The 21,485-nt window shown below is 45.1% G+C and overlaps 1 protein-coding gene across 10 annotated transcripts in view; it reads right to left on the bottom strand.

Moving 5' to 3' along the window:
- The window catches only part of kank2 (KN motif and ankyrin repeat domains 2), a 173,802-nt gene that overhangs the window by 65,617 nt on the left and 86,700 nt on the right, over nucleotides 1-21,485 (bottom strand). Inside the window, exon 1 of one of the 10 annotated variants that reach the window (XM_087983395.1) lies at nucleotides 12,828-12,855. The exons of 8 other annotated variants lie outside the window; for them this stretch is intronic. The gene's annotated coding sequence lies outside the window, so the exon portion shown is untranslated. Of the gene's footprint in view, nucleotides 1-3,540; nucleotides 3,597-12,827; nucleotides 12,856-21,485 lie in introns of those variants that run through there. One more of the 10 variants, XM_043694833.2, reaches the window with a different exon arrangement.

Here is a 21,485-nt window from a genome sequence, read left to right as displayed (position 1 = left end):
AGCATGTGGGACTTGTGGTGACATATTGGTTTGGATTGAGAGTTGGGTCGCAGGCAGGGAAGAGGAATAAATGGGTCATTTTCAGGGTGACAGGCACTGACTGGTGGGGTACAGCAGGAATCAGAGCGAGGTCTCTAGCTATCAATGATTTGGATGAGGGAATCAAGTTCCAAGTTTGCTGACAACACAAAATGAGGTGGGAGCAAGAGTAGTGAGGAGCCTTTAAACAGGCCTCAGAGCACTTTAGACAGTTTGTGAGGATGGGCAATGCATGGCAGATACAGTGTGACAGGTTTGGATGTGCAGTCGTCCACTATGGTACAAAAAACTGGCAGCATATTATTTAAATGGTGGCAGACTGGGAAAGGATGATATACAAAGGGACCTGGTCACTGAAAGCAATGTCTGCAGGTCCAGCAAGCAGACAGGAAGGCAGATCGTGTGTTTTATATATTTTAGACATTACAAAAGGTTTGAGTATAGTAGCAGGAACTGCTGAATTACAAAGTCTTGGTAAGGCCACACGTAGGATTGGGTGTACAGGTGTGTTCTTCTTAACTCGGAAAAGATGTACTTGCCATAGAGGGAGTGCAGTAAAGACTCCCCAAACTGATACCAGGGATAATAGTTTTTTTTTGTGAGAAGAGACTGGGTGAACCAGCCCTGTATTCACTGGAATTTGGAAGAATGAGAGGGAATCTGATTTGAACTTTTGACCGAGTCGGACAGACTGTATGAAGGGACGATTCCCCCGTCTGAGGGGGTCCAGAACAATCAGTCACAGCCTCAGGATAGCGGGTCAGACTCGTGTTGGATTAAGAGGAGGACAAATTTCTTCTTTGAGAGTGCTGACTTCTCCACCACAGAAGGGTGTGGAGGTGAAATCACTGAATAAAATTTAAGAAAGAAATAAACAAGAATTCCAGAGGCTAAAGATATCCAGGTTTATAAGGGGTGAGCGGGAATGTGGCATTGAGCGGATCAGCCATGATCGTGTTATAGACTCCGAGCTGTACAGCACGGAAACAGATCCTTCGGTCCAACTCACCCATGCCGACCATCTTCATCTGACCTAGTCCCAATTGCCAGCATTTGGCCCATATGCCTCTAACCCCTTCCTATTCATATACCCATCCAGAGGCCTTTTAAACGTTGTAATTGTACCAGCCTGCACCACTTCCTCTGGCAGCTCGTTCTATACACACACCACCCTCTGCATGAAAAAGTTGCCCCTAGGTCCCTTCTAAATCTTTCCCCTCTGACCTTAAACCTATGGCCTCTAGTTCTGGACTCCCCCATGCCAGGGAAAAGACCCTGCCTATTTACCTATCCACATCCCTGGTGGTTTTATAAACCTCTATACGGTTGAATAGCCAAGTAGGCTAATTGGCCTACTCCCATTTTCTATTTTTTTTTTACAGATGGTGGGAATAGAAGGAGATTCAAAAAGGAGAATAAACACCAGCAGGGACTTGTTGGGCCGAATGGCCTTTTCCTACAGCCATTTATCCTGTGGAAAGGATTCAGGCAGAAAGGCCTTGCCTCCAGGAAGTTGGGAATGTGAAGGTCTTTCAGTTCCTGTGGGGCTCTCTATTTACCAAATACTTTGGGAATGTCCAAATATCTGTTTGTACGTTGAGTAATTCTCTTGAGAGAATTTCAATTTGATTAAAGTATGTGTGACCTGTCATACGTAACCTTGTTGCTGATTTGCCCACAGCGAGTGTGATTAATGCTCTCTCAGATGACAAGCTCTTGCAGTCTATTTACTACAGGGTCAATTCTGGCAATCTGACTGCGTGTGTTTCTTTTTCGAAAGAGGGGGTGGGGAGAAAGCTGTCATTTACCAGACCCTTACTTCAGTCAGGCTTTCCCTGATATTGTGACTTTCAGAATTACTCATAATGTGTGAGGGAGTCAGACAATAAATCATTGCACAAAGCACCAACAAAGCAGAGTCCTCATCTTGCTATTATTGTCCAGACACGGAGAAGGATGAAAATAAGATTAGGATACCAGAACCAAGGGGTTAACTATCAGAAAAGATGGAATAGATTGGGGCTGGTACCACAAAAGGGAGAAGTCGTGGGAGTGAACTAATTGAAGTCTTTATGAAGGGATATAACAGACTCGACACAGACAAGATGTTTCTACTTGTGCGGGAGACAAGACGTTGTAGCTAAAAATATATGATGGTCACTAATAAATTCAGGAGGGAATTCAGCAGAAAACTCTTTATCTGGAGAATGTGAAACTCAATGTCTCAGGGAGTAGTTGAGGTGACTGCAGGGATAAGATAAACATGAGGGAGAATAGGATCTGCTGTGAGGGTGAAGCAGGGTGGCAGGAGGATTTGGTGCAGCAGGAACACTAGCTTCGAATAGTTGGGCCAAATGGCACAGTTTTGAGCTCTTAATAATGAAAATATGCAACAAATTTTAGATTTGCATTTTATAAAACAGGCTTAAAACTTGTTCACTACATCAGATCTGAGTATCATCACATTCTTCAAAATGTAGAGCCCAGTGTTTGTTTATGGTAGCACTGACTTATAAGCAAACACACACAGACAAGCATCAGCACAGAGACAAACAGACATGTTCATATACACACACACTTTCACTTACACACAGACACATGGTCACTTATACGCACACAGAGACACATGTTCACTTATACAGATACACATGCTCACTAACACACACACACGTTCACTTACACACACAGACATAATGACACACATGTTCACTGACACACAGGCACATGTTCACATAGACACTGACACACACATTTGCATATAGACACATTCACGTAAACACAGAGACACACTTCTATGTACATACTGACACACACATTTGTGTACACATGCTCACTGACACATTCATTTACACACATGTTCACGTACAAACATGGACTGACACACAGATACACATTCACTTACACACAGGCATACATGTTCACTTCCAGAGACACGCATGTTCACGTACACACATATGTACCCACACATGGATACACATGCTCATCACACAAACACGTTCATGTACACACATGTGGACTGACACACAGACACACATATTCACTTACACAGACACACATGTGCATGTACACATATACATGTTGACTAACAGCGACAGACACACATTTTCAGACTATCACAGACATACAGTCTGACACACATACGCAGACAACCACATATTCTCACACACTGAGACACACATTCATAAACAAAGACAGAAATACTCATACAGCAATTCACATACTCAAATTACAAACATAATGTATGAATAAAAAGGCATACACGCCAACACACAGACAGAAACATATTCAGATATACACACATACAAGCCGACACACAGTTAAACATATGAACAGACAGATAGAGATGCCTACACCAAAACATAGATACCCAGACTCACACAGAGACTTTCTGATATAAAATACAGCTGAACACACACAAACATAGAAGAAACACACACAGACAGACAGTCACACAGTCAAACAGATACACAATCAGGACCTGCAGCAAAGAACCATTCTCACCTCCGCACCCTGCAGTCGCTGGCCTGGTATTAAGTTATCATGTCAGCTGTTCAATCTCTCACCGACCTGAGTGTGTGTGACAAAGTCTGGCTGAGATGGTGAGGCTTTGATACATCTCCTCCCTCCCACACTGGGTCACTCTCACTTACAGGCAGTAAATGCTTTACAGCAAATGAGACTGACATTCTGCATCATGTGACAGTCTGTTTACACTCTTCAGTTTAATATTGACTGAAGCTGAGATTTCACTCCCAAAGAGAGCACTTTGATGTCTTTTTTAAAAACTCTGGTCTCATTAGCCCTCTGTAGACCTTCCTGCTATTATTTTTATTCATTCCTTTAGCTGATGTTTTCTCCCCTCTTGTCCTCTCTCAAACCCCACCTCTCAAACTCTTCCTCACAAAGCCAACATTGACTGGGAGATGATCCCATTCACACTAGGCTTCCTACATTGTCTCACTTTGAGTATAGGAGTTGGGAATGTTACGTTGGGATGGACATTGGTGAGACCTCTTTTGGAGTAGTGTCCAATTCTGGTTGCCCTGTTATAGGAAGGACATTATTAAACTGGAGAGGGTTCAGAAGAGTTTACCAGGATGTTGCCAGGAATAGAGGTTTTGAGTTATAAGGAGACATTGGATAGACTGGGACTATTTTCCACTGGAGTGCAGGAGGCTGAGGGGTGACCTTATAAAAGTTTAGAAGCAAAGAGGTTCTTTCTGCAGCTGTACAGGGCCCTGGTGAGACCACACCTGGAGTACAGTGTGCAGTTCTGGTCTCCAAATTTGAGGAAAGACATTCTGGCTATTGAGAGAGTGCAGCGTAGGTTCACAAGGTCAATTCCTGGAATGGCGGGATTACCTTACACTGAAAGACTGGAGCGACTGGGCTTGTATACCCTTGCGTTTAGAAGACTGAGAGGGGATATGATTGAGACATATAAGATTATTAAAGGATTGGACACTCTGGAGGCAGGAAACACGTTTCCGCTGATGGGTGAGTGTCGAACCAGAGGACACAGCTTAAAAATACGGGGTAGACCATTTAGGACAGAGATGAGGAGAAACTTCTTCACCCAGAAAGTGGTGGCTGTGTGGAATGCTCTGCCCGAGGGCAGTGGAGGCCCAGTCTCTGGATTCATTTAAGAAAGAGTTGGATAGAGCTCTCAAGGATTGTGGAATCAAGGGTTATGGAGTTAAGGCAGGAACAGGATACTGATTAAGGATGATCAGCCATGATCATATTGAATGGTGGTGCAGGCTTGAAGGGCAGAATGGCCTACTCCTGCACCTATTGTCTATTGTCTATTATAAAATCAGGAAAAGGTGAATAGCAAGAGTCTTTTCCCTAAGGTGGGGGGTTTCAAGACTAGTGGGCATATCGTTAAGGTGAGAGGAGAAAGTTTAAAAAGGACATGAGGGGTAACTCTTACACAGAGAGTGGTTTGTGTGTGGAATGAACTGCCAGAGGAAGGGGCAGATGCAAGTACAGTTACAACATTTAAAAGACATTTGAGCAGGTACGTGAAGGAGAAAGGTTTGGAGGGCTGTGAGCCAGGCAAGTGGGACTAGTTTAGTTTGGGAACACAACTGGCATGGACTGATTGGACCAAAGGGTCTGTTTCCGTGCTGCTGGATTCGATAACTCTCGATGTGTTGTAGATGAGTAATGTAGGCTACATTATTGCTGGACCTCTGACCTCTCATTGCCATAAAATCATGACACTGAACAAAAGGAGGTCATCAGCCCATGGAGTCTCTGCCAGTTCTTCAGAAGGGAAATCCAGTTAGTTGCAGTCTCTCACACGTACATCACATCCCTCCAATTTATTCTCCCACCAACTATGTATCCAGTGTCATTTTGGAAACCATTAATGAAAGTATATCATCTGCCCACCAGGCAGTATCTTCCAAACCCTAAGCACTCAACATTAAATTTTTTTCTCTCTCACGTTATCACTTTGCCAATCACTTTAAAGCTGCAGTCTCTGGTTTTGACCTTTCAGCTATTGGAAAAGTGTCTCTTTATTTAATCTCATCAAAATCCTTATCTTTACGTTGGTCATTCTTCAGCCTTCTCTGTTAAAAGGAGAATAATTTTCTCTAGTATTGCTGTAAATTCTCATCCCTGGAACTGTACTAGTAAAGCGCATCTGTGCCCTCTCCAAAACTCTCATGTTCCTCCTGAAGTCTGGTGCCCAGAATTAGACTCACTACTGCCTTTGGTGCTGAACTCCCCTTTGCAAAGGGAAGTCCTGGATTTGGACTCATTCCTTCTCCTTGTGTATCCTAAACGTCCACATGGTATAACCACTGCGTATCGAGCTGACTGCCACCTTCAAAGACTGGTGCCCATATAAATCCCCTCAAGTCTCCCTGTTCCGACACCTTTAAAATGTAGCCCTTGCTATCTCTGTACAAACAGCCAGGTTTTGGGGGATGTTTCAAACGAGGGGAGGACACGCAGGGATCTTCAGGAGCAAGGTTTTGGAGCTTGGAGATGAGACAGCTGTAGCCACAGCTGTCAATGGCACGGCGATTAAAATGAAAGGTGCATCGGGGCACAAATAAATTGCAATGTCGAGTCTTGTAGGACTGAAGGAGATTACAGATATATGAAGGAGAGCAACACGGGTGACATGGTGGTTCAAAGGTTAGCACTACTGCCTCACAGCACCAGGGATCCAGATTCAATTCCAGCCTCAGGTAGGTAAGATAGTGAGGAAGGTGTTCGGTATGCTTTCCTTTATTGGTCAGAGCATCGGATATAGGCATTGGGAGGTCATGTTGTGGCTGTACAGGACATTGATTAGGCCACTGTTGGAATATTGTGTGCAATTCTGGTCTCCCTCCTATTGGAAGGATGTTATGAAACTTGAAAGGGTTCAGAAAAGATCTGCAAGGATGTTGCCATGGTTGGAGGGTCTGACTATAGGGAAAGGCTGAATAAGTTAGGGCTTTTTTCCCTGGAGCATCGGAGGCTGAGGGGTGACCTTATATAGAGATTTATAAAATCATGAGGGGCTTGGATAGGGTAAATAGACAAGGTCTTTTCCCTGGGATAGGGGAGTCCAGAACTAGTGGGTTTAGGGTGAGGGGGAAAAATTTAAAAGGGACCTAAGGGGCAACGTTTTCACAAAGAGGGTGGTATGTTAATGGAATGAGCAGCCAGAGGAAGTGGTGGAGACTGGTACAATTACAACATTTAAAAGGCATCTGGATGGGTATATGAATAGGAAGGGTTTAGAGGGAGGTGGACCAAATGCTGGCAAATAGGACTAGATTAATTTAGGATCTTTGGTTGGCATGGTTGAGTTGGACTGAAGGGTATGTTTCCGTGCTGTACATCTCTATGACTCTATGACTGTCTGTGTGGAGTTTGCACATTCTCCCTGAGTCTGCGTGGGTTTCCTCTGGGTGCTCCAGTTTCCTTCCACAATCCAAAAATGTGCAGGTTAGGGTGAATTAGCCATGGGAAATGCAGAGCTACAGGGATGGAATAGGACATAGAACAGAGAACACAGAACATTACAGCGCAGTATAGGTCCTTCGGTCCTCAATGTTGTGCCAACCTGTGAAACCAATCTAAAGCCCATCTAACCTACACTATTCCATTCTCATCTATATGACCATTTCAATGCCCTTAAAGTTGGCGAATCCACTATTGTTGCAGGCAGGGCACTCAGCATCCATACTACTCTGAGTAAAGAAACTACCTCTAACATCTGTCCAATATCTATCATCCTTCAACTTAAAGCTAAGCTACCGTCCCCTCGGGCTAGCCATCACCATCCAAGAAAAAAGGTTCTCACAGTTCACCCTATCTAATCCTCATCACGTTCTATACCTCTATTAAGTCACCTCTTAACCTTCTTCTCTCGAACAAAAACAGCCTCAAGTCCCTCAGCCTTTCCTCATAAGATCTTCCCTCCATACCAGGCAACATCCTCGTAAACCTCCTCTGAACCCTTTCCAAAACTTCCACATCCTTCCATATGGCGATCAGAATTGTACGCAATACTCCAAGTACAGCTGCACCTGAGTTTTGTACAGCTGCAACATGACCTCATTGCTCCAAAACTCAATCCCTCTACCAGTAAAAGCTAACACACTGTAGGCCTTCTTAACAACATGGACACTGGGATCTCTCTGCTCATCCATGTTACCAAGAATCTTACCATTAGCCCAGTACTCTGTATTCCTGCTACTCCTTTCAAAGTGAATCACCTCACACTTTTCCACATTAAACTCCATTTTCCACCTCTCAGCCCAGCTCTACAGCTTATCTATGTCCCTCTGTAACCTGCAACATCCTTCCGCACTGTCTACAAGTCCACCGACTTTTGTGTCATCTGCAAATTTACTAACCCATCTTTCTATATCCTCATCCAGGTTATTTATAAAAATGACAAACAGCAGTGGCCCCAAAACAGATCCTTGTGGTATACCATCAGTAACTGAACTCCAGGATGAACATTTCCCATCAACCCACCCTCTGTCTTCTTATAGCTAACCACTCTCTGATCCAAACCACTAAATCACCCTCAATCCCATGCCTCCCTATTTTCCGCAATAGCCTACCATTGGGAACTTTCACAAATGCTTTACTGAAATCCATACACAACGCATCAACTGCTTTACCCTCAATCACCTGTTTGGTTATCTTCTCAAAGAACTCTGTAAGATTTGTAAGGCATGACCTACCCTTCACAAAACCACGTTGACTATCCCTAATCAAATTTTTTCTTTTCTCGATGTTATAAATTCTATCTCTTATAATCCTTTCCAAAACTGCCCACAACCGAAGTAAGGCTCACTGGTCTATAATTCCCAGGGTTGTCTCTACTCCCCTTCTTGCACAAGGGAACAACATTTGTTATCCTCCAGCTTCTGACACTATTCCTGTAGACAATGATGACATAAAGATCAAAGCCAAAGACTTGGCAATCTTCTCCCTAACTTGCCAGAGAATCCTAGGATAAATCCCATCTGAGCCAGGGGACTTATCTATTTTCTCACTTTCCAGAATTGCTAACACCTTCCTTAAGAACCTCAATCCCGTCTAATCTAATAACCTGTATCTTGGAATTCTCCTTGACAACACTGTATTGTTCCTGTGTGAATACTTACGAAAAATATTTATTTTGCATCTCTCCTACCTCTTTGGACTCCACGCACAACTTCCCACTACTGTCCTTGACTGAAATGGGGTAGTTCTGGGTGGGATGTTCTTCTGAGGGTCGATGTGGACTCAATGGGCCAAACGGCGTGATTCCACACTGTTGGGATTCTAACGCAATGGAAGGATTTGAACACGAAGCATTAAAATTTGAGGTGTATAAAGTTCAGTGGAAACATGGGAGATGGGTGAAACCAAATTAGGCTAAGTTACATTACGGGGGGGGTGGCACTTGGGATGAGCTGAAGCTTAGGAAGGCGGGCTCCCAGCTTGGACATACAATGTAGTGAGGAAAATCAGGGAACAGGGTGAGCCAGAAGTACTTTCTCAATGACAAACAAGAGCAGGAATCTCACATCATCTTTCTCTGATCCCTCAAGTTCAACTTAACTGTGCTTGTGTGGTACGGTCTGGGAGGGATCAGTGGAGAGAGGGAAAGGTACATGAGGTGAAAGGGTTTAGAAAGATGGACAGAATGGCTGGGATAGGAGGAGACTGGTGCACAGCATAAACCCCAGCTGGACTGAATGGCTTCTTGCTGTTCTGTATACTTGATAGAAGAATGCCAAGGGATTTAAAGCCACCATCTGAAGCAGGGACTGATCGTGAAGAGTCGAAGATTGAGACCGCAGCAGTTGCAGTGATACATGAACGAGGAGCCCTGCAGAAATGCCATGGAAAAACAAGTGACAGGTTTTCCAGTGTTAGACCCCGCCACATGGTTCTCATTTAATCCAGTTCAACAAAATGACTCATGACTGAGCTGCAATTTGTGCAGTCAGGAGGATGTGAAGAAATATGTCCCTCGGGGAGCCCTTTATTCAAGCTCTCTCCCTGTGCATGAAAATCAGAGGAAAACCATAGAACCCAAAACAGCACAGCATACGGGATTGAAACATCAGCACTTGTCTTGGGATGAGTCAGCAATCTTCTTGGGGTGCAGTGGGAGACACATTGAATCTTACATCACAGCCCCTTTCTCCATCTGTTGGTGTTTTCTTCATTGTCTCCAATTGCTAATGAAAAGGGCTTTCAAAGCTCTCAAGTCTTCTACTATCTTTCACACTGTCCGGGAATATACTCTGATCGGTGCAGAATGGGAAATCTCGCATCCCCAAGGCCTTGCATGACATGGCACTTCCCGGATATCCAACAATCCAGGAGTCAGCACTGGATTAACAGGACAGGAGCTCGGGAGCACAACAAGCCTCAGAGACACTGGCGTTCAGAGGGGCAGGCCCTCAGAAATATATTCACAAGTGCAAAATCTAGAAATGCTCAGCTTCCAAAAAAATTACTGTCCCTTCAAACTTGACTCTGAAAACCACAGTCCATCCAAACCACAGCCCTACGTAGAAACACAGCCTCAAGTAAAATCACAAGGAGAAAGTGAGGACTGCAGATGCTGGAGATCAGAGTTCACAGTGTGGTGCTGGAAAAGCACAGCAGGTCAGGCAGCATCCGAGAATTGATGTTTCAGGCATAAGCCCTTCATCAGGAATGATGCTTGTGAGCTAAGGGGGTAGAGAGATAAATGGGAGGGGGAGGCGGGGCTGGGAGGGCAGATAGTTGAGAGTGCGATAGGTAGATGAAGGTGGGATGTATTGGCGATTGGTCAGAGAGTAGGGTGGAGCAGAGAGGTGGGAAGGGAGATGGACAGGTGGAACAGGTCATGAGGGCGGTGCCGAGTTGGAAAGTTGAATCTGGGAAAATGAGGAAACTCCCAACCCCTATCTGCATTCTGTAAAGATCATTCCCTCCGTGACTCTCTTGTCAGGGTCCACACCCCCCACCAACCCACCCTCCCCTCCCGGCACCTTCCCCTGCCACTGCAAGAATTGTAAAACCTGCGCCCTCCTCCCCATCATCTCCATCCAAGGCCCCAGAGGAGCCTTCTACATCCAGAGTTTTACCTGCACTTCCACACATGTATTTTACTGTATCCATTGTTCCTGATACGGTCTCCTCTACATTATGGAGACAGGACGCCTACTTGCAGAAGGCTTCAGAGAACATCTCCGAGACACATACATGAAACAACCCTACCACTCCATGGCTGAATGCTTTAACAACCCCCCCTCCCACTCTGCCAAGGACATGCAGGTCCTGGGCCACCTCCATCGCCAAACCCTAACCACCCGACGCCTGGAGGAAGAACGCCTCATCTTCCGCTTTGAGACCTTCCAACCAGACGGGATTAATGTGGATTTCACCACTTTCCTCATTTCCCCTCCCTCCACCTTATCCCAGGTTCAACCTTCTAACTCAGCACCGCCCACAAGACTTGTCCTACCTGTCCACCTTCCTTCCCACCTCTCTGCTCCACCCTGCTCTCTGACCTATCACCATCAGCCCCACCTTCATCTACACATCACACTCTCAACTACCTTCTTCCCACCCCTACCCCCCTCCCATTTATCTCGCTACCCTCTTGGCTCACAAGCATCATTCCTGATGAAGGGTTTATGCCCCAAACATCAATTCTCCTGTTCCTCGGACGCTGCCTGACCCCCAGGTAAAAACACAGCCCCAGGTAAAAACACAGCCCCATGTAAAAACACAGCCCCACATGAAAACACAGCCCCACGTAAAAACACAGCCCTATGTAAAAACACAACCCCACATAAAAACACAGCCCCACTGAACCCCAGCCCCACACAAAAACATAACTCCACAACAAAACACAGCCCCATGTAAATACACAGCCTCACGTAAAAACACAGCCCCATGTAAAAACACAGCCCCACTGAAACACCATGTGAAAACACAGCCCCATGTAAAAACACAGCCTCATGTCAGTATACAGCCCCCAGTGAAAACACAGCCCCATGTAAATACATAGCCCCATGTGAAAACACAGCCCCAAACAAAAACACAGCCCCACATAAAAACACAGCCTCACGTAAAACACTGCCCCATGTGAAAGCACAAACCTCACGTAAAAACATGGCCCCACATAAAAACACAACCCTACACAAAAACAGAGCCCCACATAAAAACACAGCCCCACGTAAAAACACAACCCCATGTGAAAACACAGCCCCATGTAAAAAACATAAGCCTCACAAGGAAACATGACCCCACATAAAAACACAGCCCCACTGAACCACAGACCCACATAAAAACACAGCCCATGTGAAAACACAGCCCCATGTAAAACACAACCTCATGTGAAAACACAGCCCAACGTGAAAAGACTGCCTTATGTAAAAACAAAATCCTCACATTAAAACACAGCCCCATGTGAAAACACAGCCCCATGTAAAAACACAGCCCCATGTGAAAATACAGCCCCACATGAAAATACAGCCTCACATAGAAGTATAGCCCCGGATAAAAACACAGCCTCACTGAAACACAGTCCCACATAAAATCTCAGCCCCACGCAAAAACACAACCCCACTAAAACACAGCCCGATGTAAAAACACAGCCCCACTAAAACATAGCCCCACTAATGTACTGATTATAACAAGGTCAGACAAGTGGCCCTCATAGGATATGAGTTCTGAGGACGGGTCACACGATGCATAACATTAACTCTGACTTTCCTCTGTCTTGCTGCCAAACTTGCTAAGCTTTACCAGCAGTTTCTGTTTTTGTTGCTGATTTCCAGCATGTGCAGTTCTTTCGGTTTTTATTAGAATGAGTTCCCTGTTTGGGGCCGTTAACCTGGTCCAATCAGGGAGCGCTTGCTGACAGCTAACGAGGGTGAGCGTCAGAGCTCTGAGGGAGCTGGACCAGGGTCAAGTACTATGCACGTGTAAGTAAAAGATGACTTAGTGACAGGAGTCTGTGGAGTTATTTTATCTGAAACTCAGTCTCACATAAAAAGACAACTCCTCGGAAACAGAGTCCATTCAAACCACACCAGTCTGAAACACAGTTCCACGTAAAAACAGTCCCACATAAACATCACAACCCCTCTGAAACACACAGAACCTTAACAGGAGAAATATAACTTTCCACGTAATTGAGCTGTCTTTATCAAAATAAAAACATGAGCCTCTCAAACTCTCCTCCCTTATTCAGTAAAACATCAAAGGAGATGGCTGAAAAATGAGCATCCTAAGTCAAGAAATCAATTCAATAAAAAAAGCTGTAATATTACCGTGTTTGGCTCTACAAAAGCCAGTCCTGCTCCCTGGTTGGTAAATCGCTCTAGACAATCTCTGATTATGCCTACGTGTTAAACCTCCCCAAACTCTGACTCAATGCTTCTGAGTGCCTGACTCACTTTTTCTCTCACCAAAGCAAGACTATTTCATATTCTAAACAGTACCACGGGATCAGGGCAATCATAAGAGAGCTCGAGACTGGAGCCACTTCCTAAAATGTAGACTAGCAGAGTCCAACAGAGAGAACACTCTCTCTTTTCTGGATTGTCTTTTACACTTCTTCTCTGAAGTGACTTTAAAGGGGCTGAGTGCCTCTTTCTCGGGCTCAGGTTTGTGGTCAATCACTAACCAGAGGGAAACACAGTGAACAGTAAACTTTGAAAATGAATGTTCTTTATTTTCTATTCATTTATGGGATATGGGTGTCGCTGGCTGGGGCAGAATTTATTGCTCGTCCCTAGTTGCCCCTTGAGAAGGTGAGGATGAGCTGCCTTCTTGAACACTGCTGCTGTGTGTTGACCCACAATGCCCTTAGGGAGGGAATTTCAGGATTTTGACCCAGTGACACTGAAGGAACGGTGATATATTTCTAGCTCAGCTTGGTGACTGGCTTGGAGGGGAACTTGCAGGGAGTGGTGTTCACATGTATCTGCTGCCATTGTCCTTCTAGGAAGTGGTTGTGGGTTTGGAAGGTGCTGGCTGAGGATCTTTGGTGAATTTCTGCAGTGCATCTTGTAGATAGAACACATTGCTGCTACTGAGTGTCAGTGGTGGAGGGAATGGATGCTGGTGGATGCTGTGCCAATTAAATGGGCTGCTTTGTTCTGGATGGTGTCAAGCATCTCGAGTGGAGCTGCACCCATCCAGGTAAGTGGGGAGTACTCCATCACAGTCCTGAGTTGTACCTTGTAGGAAAGAATGAATGTTTGTGGATGTGGTGCTAATCAAGCAACATTGTTCGTCTGAATGATGTCAAGCTTCTTGAGTGTTAGTTATACTGCAGCTCCACATTATGGTATGCAATGCATCTTTGGAAAGTTTTACTTGAGATTCAGCACCCATTCTTCAAGTGTAATCTTTAGCAGTGCGTGTCAGCAGCACAAGGTAGTGACTCTGAAGGATTAAAATTGGAGATGCATTACGTCCACCCAATATGACGATATCACACAGTCTCTGGGTTGGGATCAGCAGTGTGCTCTGCCTCTCTAGCCCAGGTTAATGGTAGCGCCTCCACCACTATCCCAACTGACAGATCCATATAATAAAGAAACAACTGAGCCTGAAACTACATGTAACGCAGCAGCCTGAGATACATGCACAGAGCCTCAAATGTACACACACTCTAAAATATTCACGCAACCTCAGAAATGTCCCCACGGAAACTCTCAGAATATCAGACACGCGAACAAAATTCAGAAATACTGACCCTCAGTCTGCTCTCGAACACACGCACTCACCTCAGAATTAAAATTTATGGGACTAAGGCTAGGTTTGGCCCAGCCAGTAATCCACTTAGGGATCTAACTGATCTCCCGACTGAAGCCAATCCCTCGGTAATTTACAATTGCACAATAGAAATAAACAGGGCATAATATGTGAATGTTATAAAAACAAAATAAATCTGGTAACCTATTAAAAAAATTCTTCCATCTGTTACACATTACCAATCAACTTTGGGCATTTTCAATTCCTGCACCTGTACTGATTACAGAAATGACTATGTGAACTTGTCAGGTTGTAAGTGTTCCTTCTCCCTCATGGAGGTGGACTGGCTATTTTAGTCACATGAGTATATAACTATCTCTGCAACTGAATATGGGCACAGGTAACGGTTTCAATCCTGTTTAACTGTCTGTCGGCAAACACGTAACTCATAAACCAATAGACGGATTTCAATGAAACAAAGATCTGAATCCAGATTCTGGATATTTTAAAAAGATCCATAAACTTTGGGAGATGGGGACCATTGACTTATTTTAAGAATGTGTTGGATAATTTGGATTAGGCTGTTGTTGATTGATTTAGTATGATTACTCAGCTCCTGTGGTGGAGTATGTCACATCTGTCAAAATGGCAGCAGAGTTTTCACAGCAGGTTGTTGGGTGCGATTTAGCTTGAAGTCTCCTCAGTGAGGTAAAAAATCTTAATAAAAAATAGCAGCTTTGTAGAGATACAGCATCGACCATGCACATCATTGTAATAACATTAACATAGGCTGCTGCACTATGTGCCTTGATGAGTGCCCTCTTCTCTAGTTTAACATGATATTAGCTGTTTCTATTGGCAAAGACATTTATATAATAAATACTTAGATAAGAACAGACTGACTTTGAAGTGTTTTTTCTTTGTTTGGCCTGGTTAACTATTATCACTCCCTCTCTCTCTTGCTTCACCTGAAATTTACAGTCTTCCCTCCCCATCACCATAACTGATTAATAGTTACAGAAAACACCTCAGCATGTCAAAACCTCTCAAAGTGCTTGACCCAATAAATCACTTCCAAGATGTCACACCTGTTGACAATTTTGGTTATGATGTTAAACCAAAGTCTTGTCTGTTTGGGTGGATACATTCCCATGGCAATATTGTAATATTGTGAAGAGGAATAGGAGAGAATCCCACCCCCCCACCCCCCCTAGTGGTCTGGCCAATAATTATCCTCAAATCAACTCAACAGATCACTGGGTCTTATTCTGGCTATTTGTGGGATCTGCCATTTCCAGGTTGACTGCATTTCATTTGCTCTCCAAAGTACTTAGGGATGTCCTGAGGTTGTTAAAGGCACTACCAAAACGCACATCTTTCCTTTCATGGTAGTGTAGGATTTTATGTTCGGGGTGAAGGCAGAGGGACATTAAATTGAGGCAGTACAACACAGTAATCTCTGCAATGTGGCACATCTGTCTGATTCTCCCCTACATCTCTGTGTTTCAGAGTCGCTTGGCTCTTTGAATCATAGAATCCCTACAGCGTAGAATCAGGCCAGAGTTCCAGGATACATGAACATCAACTAGCCACAAAAAGACATGACCCTCTCTCACTAGTAGCCTTACATATAGATGAGGAAGGACATCACTTTGACATCACACATCCATCCTAGGACAAGCCAAACAGAGACATGCACAAGAATTCCTAGAAGCATGGCATTCCAACCGGAACTCTATCAACAAACACATTGAGTTTGACCCCATCTACCATCCACTGAGAAAAAGAACAGGAAATGACATCACTACAGGAAATGATGTCACCACAGGAAAGACACCACCAACCCAAAGAAACCCAAACATATAAATAGAAAGCAGAAATTATCAACAGTGCTTCGCCCAGAGGCCCACTGAAGCTGTTACCTAGTAGGGTGACAAAATGTCTGGAAATGAAACTTCCAGCTCAGCGAGCAAACCTACATGCAGAACCTCAACCTGAGCTACAAATCTTCTCAAACTCACTAAGCCTGCACATCCCTGGACACTATGGGAAACTTAGCACAGGCAATACACCTAGCCTGCACATCCCATTAGACCCCATTTACTCTTGCTTTAAGGGATGGCATGGTGGCTCAGTGGTTAGCACTGCTACCTCACAGCACCAGGGACACGGGTTTGACTCCACCCTCGGGCAACTGTCTGTGTGGAGTTTGCACATTCTCCCCACGTCTGCATGGGTTTCCTCCAGGTGCTCCGGTTTCCTCCCACAATCCAAAGATGTGCAGGTTAGGGTGGATTGGCCATGCTAAAATTGCACATAGTGTTCAGGGATGTGTAGGTTAGGTGCATTAGTCAGAGGGAAATGGGTCTGGGTGGGTTACTCTCTGGAGAGTCGATGTGGACTTGTTGGGCTGAAGGACCTGTTTCCACACTGTCGGGAATCTAGTCTTTGGACTGTGCGAGAAAATCCACATAGACACGGGAAAAATGTGCAAACTCCCCGTCAGCTGAGGGTGGAATCAAACCCAGGTCTCTGGTACTGTGAGGCAGCAGTATGAACCACTGAGCGGCCATGCCATCCATTAAAACAAGAATAAATGGGATCCAATGGGAATTCAACACAGCAAGTGTGATGGGGAGTGGTTTGACACATGTGTGGGTGATAAAATGGGTTTAGCTGGAGGACCTGATTTGGTGCAAGTAGAAGAGAGACTAAAGTTTCCTCAGCTCCACTCAATGCTCTGTCGGAGCTCTGTCAGCATTCGCATCGGGAGGCTCTTTTTTGAAGTGAATAGAACTTGTCTGACATTTTCCTCTGCAAAACGCTCAGATGTGGATCCCTGATCACAATCAGTTCAAGCAAACAGATTTATCCTGCCCAGGAAGGGTGGGGCTCGATTTTCAAGGAGGGTCATTTCCTATTTTCAATCCCTCAGAGTCTTTGTCAGTCCAGTGAATTCAGAACCATGCCAGCTTTCCAAAAATGTTATTTGAAAGCTTCAATCCTGCTCTCCCGTGAGAAATTCTTGGACAAGTGCTAAGGACTGGGCACGGGTCCCAGAGTAAAAGTTGCCAATTCTCGTCGGAGCGCCCTCTGCTGACTGCCCCTCCCAGTTTTTGCTCCTCCCACCCCCCACCCCTTCCAATTCCAATTCATCATCAGAAAAAACAGGGAGAAAGAAAATGCACAATCCATTTAAACGCCTAGATTATTTTCCTTCTGCCAAGTCAGTTCTGGAAAATCCAGGTCAATCCTGGAGCGTTGGCAACACCCGAAGTCTCCAGGCGACTGATTGGCTGGGAGTGCCTACAGCTTTGGTGCCTGTCATTCAGGTCCATCTGAGGTAATGTCCTCCCGGGGCCCAGTTCGCCACATACCAGAGGAGAGAGCGGGGTATGAGCCACAGACTGATTGGCAAGTCATCACTTAGGGATGTAGTGTTGGTCCTGTGGCATTGCTCCAACAACTGCTTCTCACTCACTCCGCCATGAGGTACCACTGAGTCAGACACACACACAGGGGAAGAGTCCCCTATTTCAGCCTAGGCTGATGTTTTTGCCCTCACCAGTGGCTGGGGACCAACAGCATCAATAACCTTGGCTACGAAGAGGGAAATCCCCAAACACCAATGAGCTCCTGGGTCAGTGATCTCTGCTGGAAAGCATCCATGTTGAATGTCCAATATAGAAAGATGTCAACGTTGTGCAGCAAAGTGATAATGACAGATAATGTGTTGAAGCTGTAAGTGTTTTGCCAACAAACACTGGCTCCTCTTCAATATAATGCTTTCGAAGCACTTAGATCCATCTGAAGATTGACCTGGGTTTTTTTTTTCTGATGATGAATGGGAATTGGTAGGGTTGGGGCAGGAAGAGTAAAAGCTGGGAGGGGCAGTCAGCAGAGGGCACTACTACGAGAATCGGCAATTTTTCCTCTGGGACCCATGCCCAGTCCTTAGCACTTGCTCCAAGAATTTCAACAGAATGGCTGTGACAGTTCTGCACTTTGAAGGGTCAGTGACGGTTTCAGCTCTGGAGTGGGGATTGAACACATGACGATCTGACTCAAGAAGCTGCCTGACTACGCTGCCGGTGAATGTTGCCAGCGCTGCCTCCTGCATTGGCCAGTAAGGGGCAGTCACTCAAAAGGCCACTCCACGTGAGCTGAGAACTCTAGACAGAGCAGAGGGTGAAAACATGGAAGCAACGGTCTGCCTCATTACCACTGTGCATGTAAAAATATTCTCACGTGTCAAGCTGGCACATCTCACCATGTCTGACACCTCGCAGCCACGCGGGAGAAAATGCAGTTCCATTTTTATTCTCTGCTGCCTGGGGTCAGCCAGCCAGCCAGCTGTCAGTAATATGGAGCTGGCACAGACCAGCAGAGCTGAATCACCCCAGTATTACCGTATATGGTATTTGTTCTGAGAGAAAACACACAGAAAATGTTTAAAGCCACTGGCAGCAGCACTTCCTCAGGATTCTCTGCAAGGGAAAAGGAGGAAGGCGAGAAGAGCTCGAGATCTCAGTCCCTGGGGGTGAGCAGGACTCATCAGGCACCTGCTCAAGAGCAGGAGCTGTCTCCCAACGTCACAAACATCGCCCAGTGTTCAGGGATGTGTAGGTTAGGTGCATTAGTCAGGGGTAAATGTAGAGTAATAGGGGAATGGGTCTGGGTAGGATACTCTTCAGAGCGTCGGTGTGGAGAGATTAGGACGAAGGCTCTGTTTCCACGCTGTAGGGATTCTATGATTCTAGCACTACCTCTCCACAGTGCCCTGCCTTAACCCAACCATCAACAGTTCAAACAAACGATTTGTGTGATTAAGTTGCCATTGTCCTTGGAAACAGCCAACGTGGAACACAACATAGTTCAACTTAAGGTGGCTAGCACTCCAGAATTTACCTCCAGGTCTGACAGCACTACAGGCAACTCCCAGGGGCAAATCATAGGGCATTAAAGTTGACGGATTTCACGTGATTTATTTTAAATGTTTTTTTTAACTTGTGTGTTATGGAAATACTGGAGATGCCACTCTCTACATGAGCAGCTCAGCTAGTCCTGCTCCCCCTTGCCGTTCCCAAAGTAGCCTTGCAAATTTCTCTTCCTTCTTCAATTCACTGTCGAAGGCTGTGATAGAATGGGACCCCTGCGCCTCCCCCAATTTAGGCAGTACATTCCTGATCCTAACCATTCGCTGCACCTTCTGACCAACAGCTATATCAGATGTTAACACTGTTTCTCTCTCCATAGACCCTGCCAGGCCAGCTGAGTTTCTCCAGCAGTTTCTGTTTTAATTTATGTTACATTTCTAAAGATATCAAAAGTGCAGGTCGCTCAGTTTAAACAAAACAGAACTGCGATGTAACGAGCTCTGAATTAATATAAACGCCAGCTACATACAGAATTCTAATAGACCAAGCCCTTTCCCATTTGCTCACAATGTGTCGAATTGCAATGGAGCAATGTTTTCCCATTGCACACTCACAACTTCCATGACAGGAAAAGCTGACAATGAGCGACACAGTTTGGCCATTCATTCTGCGGCCTCCTGAGATACTGACCAGAGAAAGGAGGAATCTCCTGCAGCAGGTCCTTGGGGAGGAAGGGGGAGGCACACCCTGGGTTTCTCGTCCAAAGAACCAAACCCTTCCCATTGATTCCCACTGCGTTCAGTTCCAGTGGTGCAAACCCCTTTCCAGATCAGGCAATGTGCAAATTGAGCTGGATCAGTCCTACAGAGGCCCTGGCAGTTTGAACATAAGAACAAGGAGCAGGAGTAGGCCATCTGGCCCCTCTAGCCTGCTCCACCACTCAATAAGGTCATTGCTGATCTTTCCATGGCCTCAGCTCCACTCACCCGCCCGCTCACTGTAACCCTCAAGTCCTTTACTGTTCAAAAACCTATCTTTGCCTTAAAAAGAAATTCAACGAGGTACTCTCAACTGCTTCACTGGGCAGGGAATTCCACAGATTCACAACCCTTTGGGTGAAGGAGTTCCTCCTCACGTCAGTCCTAAATCTGCTCCCCCTTATTTTGAGGCTATCCCCCCCCCCCACCGTGGAAAGAATCTCCCTGCTTCTAGCTTATCTATTCCCTTCAGAATTTTAAGTTTCTATACGATGGATACAAGAATAGGAAGGTTTGGAGGGATATGGGACGGGAACAGACAGGTGGAACTAGTTTAGTTTGGGATTATGTTTGGCATGGACTGATTGGATTGTCTCTGTGCTGTATGACTCAATATTCTATAAGGTCCCCCCTCATTCTTCTAAATTCCAATAAGTATAGTCCCAGTCTACTCAGTCTCTCCTCAAAAGGCATTTCCAGAATCAACCTCGTGAACTATCCAAAATGTTTAAACATATCGGATTAGTGTCTGAATATATTAGGTTAGTAGCACATGGAGTTACACACAGACTGTCACAAACCTTGTGACTGATGTATGAAGAAATTAAACTGGACCAGATACTTGCGGGAGACTGTGTGCATTATATTCCGTGGTGAATCAGAAGCATTGAGAATCTCAGGATGCCAGCTTATAATGATTGTCAAAACAAGTAATAGGGCCACGAGTTTTCTAAAAAACTGACTCGGATCTTGAATGCTCTCACTGAGAATGGGAAGGAGGCAGATTCAACTGTGGACATCCAAAAAGAGAATGGGATAATTATCTTAAGATCAAGAAATCTGAGAGGCTACAGGGAAGAGGCAGGGCAGTAGAACAAAGCTGAGTTGTTCCTGTGGAGAGCTAACACAATTACAATGGGTCAAATGGCCTCCTTTTATGCTCTAGAGATGCGATGACTTTATATGAAGTAGTCCTTATATTCAGTTGGAAACTGATTCCTAAAGTTACGCTCTGTCTCACAGGGATGATGGCCAGGACCTGACAGTGTAGTGTGGGTGTTGCAAGTCTACACACCCTGGTCAGCCAGTATCAATCTCTCTTGCTCTGATACATTCTGGTTAGAATGCTCAGGGAAGTAAACTGATTAAAGGGATTCCTTTGCAGTAATTGACTTTAGCCGCTTGAGAATTGAGCCCTGACCCAGACAGAAACATCCTCAGTCATGAGGCTGGAATGTGAGCACGCAGCCTGTCTGGGATTACAAGGGAAAGATATTTCATTTTATTTTGAAAACAAAATAAATAAAAGATGCTGTTAAAACGTATTTAAAATCCAATAAAGACAGGCCATATTTCCAGACCGGGTCACGTC

Source organism: Chiloscyllium plagiosum, unplaced genomic scaffold (genome assembly GCF_037043375.1).
Source record: "Chiloscyllium plagiosum isolate Xiang-an unplaced genomic scaffold, Cpla_swu_hap1 HiC_scaffold_45, whole genome shotgun sequence".
Lineage (NCBI taxonomy): Eukaryota > Metazoa > Chordata > Chondrichthyes > Orectolobiformes > Hemiscylliidae > Chiloscyllium > Chiloscyllium plagiosum.
The sequence above is the reverse complement of the archived record's forward strand: the minus strand, read 5'-3'. Positions and strand labels throughout refer to the sequence as shown.